This window comes from Triticum dicoccoides, chromosome 7A (genome assembly GCF_002162155.2).
Source record: "Triticum dicoccoides isolate Atlit2015 ecotype Zavitan chromosome 7A, WEW_v2.0, whole genome shotgun sequence".
Lineage (NCBI taxonomy): Eukaryota > Viridiplantae > Streptophyta > Magnoliopsida > Poales > Poaceae > Triticum > Triticum dicoccoides.
Window position 1 is genome coordinate 400,397,210 of NC_041392.1, and position 13,149 is coordinate 400,410,358.

Consider the following 13,149-nt stretch of genomic DNA (forward strand, 5'->3'; position numbering starts at 1 on the left):
TCCAGAGAAAGGCTTAGTAGGGCGGAGCCAGCCGTATGGTACCAAAAGCAAACCGAAAGCTTCCACGGAGAGCACGTTGAGGCCGGCTCCGCCGTCGATGAGGGTCTTAGTCACATCCACGTGGCAGATGGTGGGTGTGCAGAGCAATGGGAGCGCCCCCGAGCCCGTGGTAATGGCTGGGTGGTCCTCCGAGCTGAAGGTGAGGTCGGCCTAGCACGCATTCCATCCCGGGGGAGCCCCCTGCTGCATGCAGGTGGCGCCCACCTGGTAGATGAACTGCTTGACACGGCGATCCATGGGTGTCGCCCGCGAACCACCGAGAAGGGCTGCTACGGCGGGGGGCGCTTGTGCCGCAAAGTGCGGGACGAAGAGACTGCGCAGCTCCTCCGAGGTGGCTACCGAAGATCCTGGCAGGCTGAGCAGCCATGCGCGTGGCACGCGAGCCAGGGCCAGGGAGAACCAACTAGCCATGACTTGGTCGTCACCTCTGGCTTCGAAAATGGCTTCGTCGTACGCCTGCAGGAAGGCAGCTGGGTCTGCCTTGCTGTCGTAGAGGGGCGACATCTCTGGCTTGAATTTGCGCGGCCACCGCACCTGCCGCAAGGCGAGGGTGAAGGCCTGCACACCCGCGGCGAATCCGTAGGCACTCGCCAGCCTAATTGGAGGGATGGCATATGCCATGGAGTAGGACGAAGCAAGCGGAGAGGCGAAGCTTGGGCGCACACCTAACTGGCGCGCCAAATGTCAGATTACGGTTTCCGGCAAACCCTTGAGGTTCGGACACTAGGGTGCGCACGAAGATCTCTCCCTAGCTCGTTTTCGCAACGATCTCAAGGCCTAGCTCGCTGAACCCAATGAACAAGAGACACGACGGTTTACACTGGTTCGGGTCACCGTTGTGGTGTAATACCCTACTCCAGTGTTGTGTGGTGGATTGCCTCTTGGGCTGAGGATGAACTAGTATAGTGGATGAATAGCCTCCTAAGGAGAAGTGTTCTTGAGCTCGATGAGCTGGGCAGATGGCCTTGGTGGAGTGGATCCGATCCAAGATGAGCCGATCCTTGACTACGGTGGTGGCTAGCCCTATTTATAGAGGCCCTGGTCCTGTTCCCAAATGTTTATCAAGATTGGGATCCCATAACAGCCAATTTCGAAGGGAGACAACTAGTATAAGTTATCTTGACAAAAGGTGGTCTTCACCTGCCAAAGGCTCAGGTGGTACCACTGCCGTGGGCTCCGCGATGACCTCCGTCCTGCCGTCCTGCTAGTCTTGGTCTTGTTGCACCGATATGGAAAACCTTTGCCTGATGCCTCGGGACTCCTCGCCCGCGCCTGCATCCTTAGCACCAAAGAGGAAACTGGCACTCTGCGCCTGCCTGGCTTTGGTCGTCATGGCTCATGTCACGTGGACCTTGCGAGGTGCCCCTTGCATAGATATCTCCGCTCCTTGGGAGCCAGCCTAGCGAGACTGGCCCAGAGGAGGTCCTGGTGTTGTCCGCCTCAGAAGGCTTGGCCCCTCGCGAGGGTCTTGAGTAGTTGCTGATGAAGATGGGCCGTACCAGGCCGTTGGTGGAGCCACGCCCCGGGCCGCAGGCAGGCAAGTCTGGGTACCCCCGTTCCCAGGACATTGACAGTAGGGGTAGCGGCTCCGGCAAGATGGAGGATGGGATGGTGGAAGGAGGAGGCTGGCCGCAGTGGGGAGGTTGTTGTGGCGCCGATGGTGTATGAATGGGGAAATGGAGGGGGGATCTCAAACTTTGGGACACGCTTGTCTGAAATGTGAAAAAGTTACGAACTTATTCCTCGTTTAAAATATTGAACATCACATCGGTTGGGGACAGGATGGTAATCTCGCATCTCCCAAATATTTGTCGATAGCGATTTTGGGTGAGGAGAGGGTGTTTTGCCACCCACAGTTGGTGCCCACAGTGTATGAACGGGGCTGACAGGTAGGATGGTTGTGTCACGTCTGAGGGAAGTTACACATCTGCCCCTATTAAAATATTTTCCTACATCGATTTCGGACGAGGAGAGTTTGTTTTGCCGCCCACCATGTATGAATGGGGAAATGGAGGGAGAGACACATGTCTTTTGGACGATCTTGAATCAAATGTGTTTTTCCACGCACGTTTGGCATCCACCGTATCTGAATGGGCTCAGAGGTGGTTGTGTAACGTCTGATTGAAGTTATTATTCTACCCCTATCGACAGCAGTGTAAATCCTGTTGATTAGGATGTCAAGTGTCAGGGGTAGACAATAATTTCCATCTCACAAACACTTGCTTCCAGTAGCCCACAAATGATAGTGGGTGTTTAGCCACTTCGTTCAAAACTTGGGAGAATTTGTATTCACGTTTACCCTGGGCCCTAGCAACTAAATTCAAATCCAATTTGTATTCGATTACGAATATCCATAGATAATTCTATGTTTTTTTATTTCTTCAAAACCATGATAAAGATTTATTCCACCTTTATATATGATTATGAGTTAGAAATGTCGTGATCTTCGAATTCAGTAGGTTGGATACACTTTGAGTCAAACAGTTATTTCATCCAATACAATATGCTCACACGAAAACAGTTCACCTTATGTCAATCATACAAGTACTGAGGATTAGCTCGCCTAAATTTTTTGGATCATTAAAACACATGGACAACATAGGGGGTCTTACAACATAATCCATTCAGAGACATGACATAACATGCAAGTATAATAATCTAATGACAATCTCAACTGGTATCTAAAGAAGAACTGGGATTACCCTGGGCTTCAGATAGAATAAACAGTAGGACCTCGTCTGTCTTCAAATGCAACATTCTTACTTCCTCCAATTGTTGGGTTGCTTGCATAACGCGTGCATCTAATTGCATAATTTCCAGCCTCAAGATCAAGATTACCTCATTCATGGCAGCCACACCATCTCTTTCTGCCTCTAGTAGAGCCTCAAGAACTATAATATATGTGCTCAGACTGCTCTCTGGCGGTGTTGCCTCTGAACTGCTATCATTTGGTAACATGGATGGTGCACTGCTTCCACAAATAGATTCTGGGGTTGTACGTTGTGTCCTAGTGTGAATGGCATCCTGAAAGGTTTCCGCTCGACATAAGTAAGAGATAGTCATCACATGATCCAGGCAGTAAGCTTACATGGTAAACGGCATAAGAATTATTGCCGAGCATGGAAAGCTATATTTAAATCGTTCGAAGCAGCATTAGCCGAAAAGAAATTAAAATGGTAAGATGAAACTAGGGATGTAAGTGGAAAATAAACGACATCCGCCAGTCCCATCTAGTTAGTTTTTGCTAGCTCCCTAGTTCATTTTCCTCAAAAAAACAAAAACTCTTTTGAACTCGCATACCACTAGTGGACTTTAATCGAGATTAAATGGGACCCAGTTGACACCCCTAGTTTAAAGGGAGTGTACCACCGCTATATTTAAGTTGCCAAGGCATCTAAGAAGTTGAAATAATATGGGAAAGCACTTAATAGTGTGGCCTCATATAAACTACGAAGATAGTCTTGTGATGACGTTCATAGGAAAAGTTAAGGACTCAAATGAACTAGGCATGCATTTCTTTACGATAGTGCAACAGGCACTGCTGACATATATTGGCCAACTCAGGTATTGCCTAACAAGTAACAAACAAGCATTCAAATCAAGCAATACAACAAAGCAGACAACTGAACTATTTGTAATTCTGTAGGATTACAGGTTGAGGGCAAAATCCAAGAAAGCAGCTCACACGCATTACATTTCACATGTACTAAAACACACTCGCTTACCATATGTTGTTGTGAAGCCTCGCTGTTGTTGCAATGTTCTTTGCAAATATCATCAACATCCCGTGGTTGCAAATCTAGTTGTTGTAGTTTATTCCGCACCCTCTACTTAGGTAAAATTAATTTTAATCACATGCACTGGTTCGAATTGATCATCAATGGTTCATCTAAACTAATGAAAGAAGGGTGTGCTCTTACACGACAATTATATGTGCTTCACTCTATTTTCATGCTTGTTCGAGGTGCTAGCCCCAAAATAACAAATATTTTGCTTGATGGGGTTGGCAGATCCATAATTAATAGAAGTATCAAATTAGTCATGCAACTTGGGAAGATCAAGAACACACAAAAAAGTAATGAATAGAGGCTCGGAGCAGTGATGTAATAGCTAGCATCAGAAAATGTATGGTAAAACAAACAAAAAGCAGTGGAACCACATGCTAGTTTGTTGATGTGTAATTAAGCATAGAGAACATGAAGTAGTTTGATGGAACCAACAGGTGGCATCAGAACAACACCATTATCATAAATATAGCATGCAAGAAGTAAAATAGTAGGAAGAGATATCTAGGAAGTACAGTAATACTTAGGACAAACTAAAGCATTGTAACCATATGTGCACTGGTTTCTAATTTAGCACATGTAACATGTTCACTGCAAGAAGTATGGCCCTACAGGTGCAAGTAGAATAACGCGTCTCATGAAAAAATGAATGATGCCCTGAAGAAATTTAAAGGTGCGGTTCTTATGCTAAGAAAGTGAATGTAGGCGCTGGCCGTTGGATAATAGTACCTGATTCTCGGTGGTGTATGGGTATCGTTGTCATACTTGATAGCTAAGGATCGTCGATGGTGCTCGTGTTGCGGTTGAGTTTGGGCCGGCTGTCGATGTTGCTGAAGTGGCTCCGGTGCCTCGGTTGCGGCGCCTGTCGACATACAAGAAATCTCATATGTGGTAAGTGAACAGTTCCACGATAAAGAAGAGAAAACCGAAGGAGTACAAATCGAAATAACCTGATGAGGCTGTGGCGTCAGTAAAGCTGGGCTGATGGAGTTGAATATGGTGTCTGTGGAGCGGGTCTGGTGCAGTGGACGAAGGCTTCGGCGGGCGCAGTGTACAGTGCTTTCGGAGAGGCGGGTCTGTTGTGGCGGACGAGGGCTTGTATGAAGGGCCAGCGATGGGGCGGACGATGGAGTCAGTGAAGGGCCTACACGGTGGTGGACGAGAGCGCCGGTTAAGTAGATCTGGTGTGGTGGACCATGATGGCGGTCAAGGAGATCTGGAGTGGTGGACAAGCCAGTCGCTGAAGCGGCTTCGGTGAAGCGGTGAGTTGACAGTTGGGGAAGTACTAGATTTGGTGGCTTGGCGTGGTTGGGGGGTCGAGGAGGGGAAGGGGAGGGGCTCTGGGGAAGAATGTTGGGGGCAAAGAGGGGAAAACAATGGAGTTACCAAAGCAGCCCTTTTCCGTTCATGGGGTAAAATAGGAATATCATAGGGCTAAACTTTCGGGCGCGAGATATTTCAATGTGAGCGGGAAGTTTGAAAGCTTTTGGCGCCTGAAATTAAGTGTTTTGCTCTTGTACGGACGACTATGATATCATGGCTGAGAATTTATTTGTTTTGCACACAAAAGGAAAGTGCAATTTTTGAAAATCAATGTCTCCAACTCGAAACTCAGATTTGCCATTCAATTCAAATATGGATCATTGATCAATTACAAGAAAATACCATCATACATTCCAATTCGAAATAAATTCCAGATGTGTTTATCCTAAATATGATGACAAAAGCAAAAATGTGTATGTGTATGAATAAAGTGGATGATTATAAAGTTTGGACATGCTCGTATGTGTATATGTCTAGGTTTGATATATGAATTTGAAATCACAAAATCCCGGCTTAAAAATGTACCTCCATTTAAATGAATTACAAAAGCTAATGATGGAGTCGAATTCCAAAATTCCAATCTTAGGTTTGTAATTCTGGTACTTCAAGGTATATCACGCATGTTCAAAAGTATCGTTATCTCATAGTCCAAACTGTGAAACAAATTGATCAACCATGAGTGCACACACTATTGACCATATATATCTCAATTACGCTAAGTCCCTCAAATATAGACACCTCACTCCTTATCTGAAGCCCCCCTCCCCCCAGCCTAGGGTTTGAGATGAGATGGTGCTGGTGAAGATGTTTATGGATATTGACCCCCTCCCGATGAGAGGATCGTTGGTGATGACGATGGTGATGATTTCCCCCTCCCGGAGGGAAGGTTCCCTGGCAGAACAGCTCTGCCGAAGACCTAGATTGGTTCCGCCAAGGTTCCGCTTCGTGGTGGCGGAGTTTCGTCCCGTAAGCTTGCTTATGATTTTTTTCTCGGACGAAAGACCTCATATAGAAGAAGATGGGCATCGAAGGGCCACCAGGGGGCCCACGAGGCAGGGTGCGCGCCCAGGGGGTAGGGCGTGCCCCCCACCCTCGTGGCTGGTGGGTGGCCCCCCTCTGGTACTTCTTGCGCTTAGTATTTTTATATATTCTCGAAATAACTTCCGTGAAGTTTTAGGACTTTTGGAGCTGTGCAGAATAGATCTCTAATATTTGCTCCTTTTCCAGCCTAGAATCCCAGCTGCCGGCATTCTCCCTCTTCATGTAAACCTTATAAAATAAGAGAGAATAGGCATAAGTATTGTGACATACTGTGATATAACAACCCATAATGCAATAAATATCGATATAAAAGCATGATGCAAAATGGACGTATCCATCTTCCCAAAGGTTCTACTTGGCACAAACACTAATTAAAAACATAAAACCACATCTAAACAAAAGCTAGATGAATTATTTATTACTAAACAGGAACAAAACGCAAGAAACAAAAATAAAATTGGGTTGCCTCCCAACAAGCGCTATCGTTTAACACCCCTAGCTAGGCATAAAAGCAAGAATAGATCTAGGTATTACCATCTTTGGTGTTGGGAAAGAAAAGAGAAAATTTCTTATCTATAGCATTTATCCTTGTATTTTCTGGAAGCACATGGCCATTAATGGTGGAAGAAAGATTAAGCACGCTACGAAAATTTGCATCTAAGCTAACCTTCATCTCTTTGATAATTTCATTTTGATAAAGGCTCAAAAGAGAGGTGGATTCAACCTTCTCGCTCATGGGGTGCCCAAATATAGTTTTCATATTTTCATAGGTATCTATGGGATCCCCCTCAAGAAAACCTTCTTCAAAAATAGAATCTAAAACTTGCTTGAACAAAGAGGGTAAGCCAACATAAAAGCTTTTTAGGTATATCTCAATTTGATATTGAGGCACATAGCTACCTCGGATCCTTAATAACCTATCCCAAGCATCTTTTAAAGACTCATCAGTAAATAACAAAAAATTCCAGGATCATATTCATCGAAATTATCCAAACTCTCATTGATAACCCCGGTAGGTCTTTCCATAGCATCATTATTTATGAGCATAGAAAGGATAAAGGGTCTATCCAAAGTACTAGAACTCGGGAGAAAAGCATTACCCATTTTTGATTCGGGCATGGCGAAAGAAAGGCAAACGGGAAAAGGGCGAACAGAAAAGAGGTGAATAAAATGGCAAATGACAAATAATGTAATGCGAGGGATAAGAGTTTGTGATGGGTACTTGGTATGTCTTGACTTGTGCGTAAATCTCCCCGGCAATGGCGCTAGAAATGGCTAGTTGCTGGGAGATCAAATCTTGATTTGACTTGGTGTAAGCCTCCCCGGCAACGGCACCAGAAATCCTTCTTGCTACCTCTTGAGCATGTGTTGGTTTTCCCTTGAAGAGGAAAGGGTGATGAAGAAAAGTAGCGTAAGTATTTCCCTCAGTTTTTGAGAACCAAGGTATCAATCAAGTAGGAGACTACACGCAAGTCGCCTAGTACCTGCACAAACAAACAAGAACCTCGCAACCAACACGATAAAGGGGTTGTCAATCCCTTCACGGTCACTTACGAAAGTGAGATCTAATAAATATAATAAGATAAATATTTTTGGTATTTTTGTGTAGATTGGAAAGTAAAGATTGCAAAATACACGGCAACAAAAATAGCTAGTTGTTGGGAGAATAAAATAATGGAGAATGGACATGGTGGCCATAGGTTTCACTAGTGGCTTCTCTCAAGATACCATAATCTACGGTGGGTGAACAAATTACTATCGATCAATTGATAGAAAAGCGAATAATTATGAGAATATCTAGGCATGATCATGTATATAGGCATCACGTCCTTGACAAGTAGACCGACACGATTCTGCATCTACTACTATTACTCCACACATCGACTGCTATCCAGCATGCATCTAGAGTATTAAGTTCATAAGAACAGAGTAACGCATTAGGCAAGATACATGATGTAGAGGGATAAACTCAAGCAATATGATATAAACCCCATCTTTTTATCCTCGATGGCAACAATACAATACGTTCCTTGCTTCCCCTGCTGTCAATGGGAAAGGACACCGCAAGATTGAACCCAGAGCTAATAGATAAACTTGATCATAAACCCACAATTCATCGGATCTCGACAAACACACTGCAAAAAGAATTACATCGAATAGATCTCCAAGAGAATCGAGGATAACTTTGTATTGAGATCCAAAGAGAGAGAAGAAGCCATCTAGCTAATAAGTGTGGACCCGAAGGTCTGTGGTAAACTACTCACACATCATCAGAGAGGCTATGCTGTTGATGTAGAAGCCCTTGGTGATCGATTCACCCTCCGGTGGAGCGCCAAAAAGGCCCCAAGATGGGATCTCATGGGTACAGAAGGTTGCCGCAGTTAAAATAGGGATTCGTGGTGCTCCTGGATGTCTTTAGGGTATATCGGTATATATAGGAGGAAGAAGTAGGTCGGTGGAGCTGCGAGGGGCCCACGAGGGTGGGGGCGCGCCCTCTTGCCTCGTGGCCTCCTCGCTTCTTTCTTGACGTCCACTCCAAGTCTCCTGGATTGCGTTTGTTCCAAAAATGATCCTCGCGAAGGTTTCATTCCATTTGGATTCCGTTTGATGTTCCTTTTCTGCGAAACACTGAAATAGGCAAAAAAACAGCAATTTGCACTGGGCCTTCGGTTAATAGGTTAGTCCCAAAAATAATATATAAGTGCATAATAAATCCCATTAAACATCCAAAACGGACAATATAATAGCATCGAACAATCAAAAATTATAGATACATTGGAGACATATCACCGACAACCATTGCACCCGCAACACCCTCAACGTATCAGCAGGGGCCTACACGGCGTCGCAAGAGAAGTGGTACTCTTCCATATGGGCTTAAGTTATTGATCTCACCCAGAAAATAGATCGTAAATTGTTTACTGTACTTTTATTGTCCTTACCAAATCGTAGTGGCTAGTTGAAAGCAAACATTGGTTGCAAAGTAGTTTTGTCTGGTCTGCACCTTCAGATCCGCCATGGCACAGTCACTATACTCGTAAAGCTTATGGTTTCCCCCCCTTTATATTCACTACCATCATCGTAGGTCCTTCCTGTCGTGCTAGCACTGCTCCTCAAGACCTCAACCCATCAAGCGAAACAACATGCCACTCATAATTCCAAACCTTAGTTGTTAAAATACGAATCTAATATGATGCTCATATTACTAAAACAGAGAACGTTTAATTGGTCACCTAATGTTCCTATATTCGTTTCGAAAAGCATGTGCTCCACCCACTGGTCCAGCTAGTTCCACTTTCCTGATTTTACTCTTGATGCTTAGTGTTTTCCCATTTTACCTACTCTCTCTGGTACGCATCACTGCTATACAAACAGTTTTGACCCCTTTCCGTGATGTCATTTGGAACTGTCGCCTAGTGAGTGACGGCGATAGGGGGGGTCCTTCCCACATGACCCAGAAACCGTCGGGGATATGCCCTCCTGGCACACACGCTCGGCAAAATGAGGTCATGTGCGACCGTCGAGTGCTCAAACACGGAAATACGTACAGGAGAGCTAAAAATACAACTATACAGGCGAAATTGTTTCCGGTCGCAAGTACATCCCACATGGCCAGTCCCCGCTAAACGTTTCCATTTGTATGTACATCCCACACAGTCACTCCAAGGAAAACGTTTCCATTCACAGGTACATCACACACAATATTCCTCGTTAAATCGTTTGTGATAGTGTTGAGATTGCACACGATATTAACAATTTTATCGTTTGCGATATTGAATGTATCACACATGGTGCATAGAAGAAACTATGTGGCAAAGGTTGGTCATCACACACAGTTTTTATGTGGTAAACATTTGTGCAAGGTGGCCTAACACAAACAATTTTCAAGAGAAGGTCGTGTGTGATTGTTCATTGATCCAACACAGTTTATTCCTAGAAACTGTGTGCGTTGCCTGAGGTCATCGCCCATGGTATTTTTCTCAATAACCATTTGCAATAGCAGAACCCAATTAGTAGGCTAATTCACCATTAGCAGACTAATTGCCCTATTATTAATAAACCATTTATTAATCTAATTGACATTCATATTAGCACATAATATATTTCATTTCCATACTAAGGAAGCAGGATTTCATAATTGAAATACATCATAGTACAACATGATATAGCTTCAGCACTCAGCTACCCCATTACACAACTGCACCGGCACCAAGTTTCACATGCAACATGTAGAACCTTTTGAAATTAGCATCATACACGGTATATAGACAGATGCATCTCATCTGGAAAACTGCTGAAGCGGAAGGCGAATATTGAGCCTTCATTCATGTTGAAGGTTTTTGCAACTTTAGGCCAGTGCATGTGGATGATTGACCATCTATCCTTCGTCCTCTTTAGGAACACTTCAATATTGAACCGTGGGTGTTGTATGAAAACCTTCCTCGCCTCCTGACCATAGAGGTGGTTAGAGAGGTAATCATCAGTGAACTGCTTTGGAAAGGCCTGAAAACAAGGATGTGCATAAATATATTCTCTATATTGGAAATGGGGCAAAGGAATGAAAAAAGGCAAGGTATAATAGTTAGTACCATCTTGTAGAGAACTGATGTCTTGTTCATTGTACAGACAAAGATCTTGTTGTTTTTTGTCGCTAATTTCTTTATCCTAACAATCTTTCTGAGTTTCTTGACTTGATGCATATTCATGGACAACTCATTTCCTCATATGCAAAATGGGTCGAGCCGTGGGTCAAAACCTCTGACAGCAGGACCTACATGTGCAAGACCAAATTGTTAAAAACCTAAATATTAGAATGGTTCCTGCAATTGCACAATAATGTGTTATTAGACAACAGACCATGCACGTGATGTTAACTAAACACCACAACAAACGAACCAAACGTTAACTGAGAACCACATTGCAAAATATAACATACTCCTAATAGAAGGTCAGACAGTTAACCAATCCAAGCAAGCTTGACAACTTAGAAAATTGTAGCCTGAAGAATTGAACATCACATTTGCGGAATTGAACCAAACAGTTAATTGAACACCACATTGCACGACATATAGAACATATACACTAGAGCAGAAGATTGCATGGTAAAAGTAGATAGCACAATTCACTAGAATTTGTTAAGGAAATGCAGTAGCTAGCAAACTGAACATGGGTCCTTGTAGTGAGCTAATAAGACAAGCTACTCCTCATTGTTGGAGATATAGATGACGGTTGGATCCTTGGACATGGAAGAGGGCGAGGCCTCCGCATCATGGGTGCCCTCGTCATAGTGGTGAGTTACTGGAGCCGCTCCAGGCACCAACCTGCTGGCTCTCGAGATGAGGTAAGCACGTGCATGCTGAGAAAACACCTCGTAGTCTTTGTCGAAGGCACCGATGGTGGCCTCAAGAAAACGCCATGAATTGTCGTTTAAAGTAGCCAACCGCGACGCGGCATCGGCGCACGAGGCGTCGACGGTGGCCTCGACGGCGAGGTGCTCCTCCAAGATCTGGGGGTCGGCATGAATGGCAGCCATTGCGACCTCATCCGCATGTGTGGCCGGGAATTGCTTCTCCGCTGCCAAATGCTCATTGAGATCTTGGCTATACTATGTGCACCATGGCTTAGGGCAGCACTTATTTGGTGGAGGGGTCAGTGATTTGGGTGGAGGGTGTCGCGCTCGCATCGGCGGCGGGGGCATGCGGATTACCTGCCTGGATAGGCGAGGCCGAGCAGCGTGAAGGAGGATCGCCGGCGAGGAGGCAGCGCTACAAGCAAGGAGTGAAGGTTTGAACTTGGAAAGGAAGGCGGAAACAAGGTAAATGTGGCTTTTGGTAAGGGGGGCTGGGAGGTAGATATTTCCGCGGAAGCCAAAAATTTGGAATCGCTTCAGCAAAAAAACTAGCGTGCAAAGTGTCATCAGACAAGGTCCCTTATTTAGAGCGGGTTGTGGCTGTAGCTGTCGCATGTTCTCACGTAAGTCGTATGGTACTATAATCTGACGGTGCTCCAAGATATTTTGTGTTGCATCTCACACGGTTGGTGATAATAAACTGTGTGTGATCTACTTGATTTTTCGTCTTGATTTGAATTATATAATGGGGTCACAGCGGCAATGGATGGTGTTTGAATTGCTATACCTTTTATCTGCAATGAACATGCAACTATATGCATGTTGTAAAAAATGGAATTATTCAAGGTTCATTTGGAAATTTTATACATTAAATTGGTTTTCTAGACATTTTCAGGTGCACAATTCAAAATTAAAGCACATGCACATGCTCCGATGCACCAACATGGGTTGCAAAATCATATATGTGTCCATGGGTTTATGCTTATGTCCCATGCAAGAAATGGGGATGAATTTTGAACACCACGACACCGTGGGTCTTCGGAAAATGTTGAGGTACTTGCTTTTGTAATTCTAGTAAATCCAAAACCCGTCTGAAATTCATGAACCTTGGCATGCTATCATGGAATTGCATCAACATGCTGGGGTAAAAAATATTGTCCCATTTGGGGCAGGTTGTGGTATAAGCTTCTCACAAACCAGAGCTTCTCACAAGAAATCCTCATTGTTTCATTAGGGAAACGTGTCACCTTTGTGGACAAAACGATATTCGTCGCCTCTTCTTCCTGTCAATTTTTACCTGGTGTCAACATAGAACAACAAGAGTGTCGTGTTAAATTTTGGATTTTTTGGGGATCGTTTGGACATTTTTATACGTTAATTGAGTTTTCTAGGCATTTATGTGCATAATTCAAAATTGAACTACATGCACATGCTCCGTCCATAAAAACGGGTTGCAAAATCAAATGTTTGTCCTTGGTCGCAAGATTAGGTCAAATGCAAGAAATGAGAACGAATGTCAAACACCTTGACACTATCGCTCGACCGCTAACATTGAGATACATGGTTTTAAAATTCTAGTAAATCGAAAAC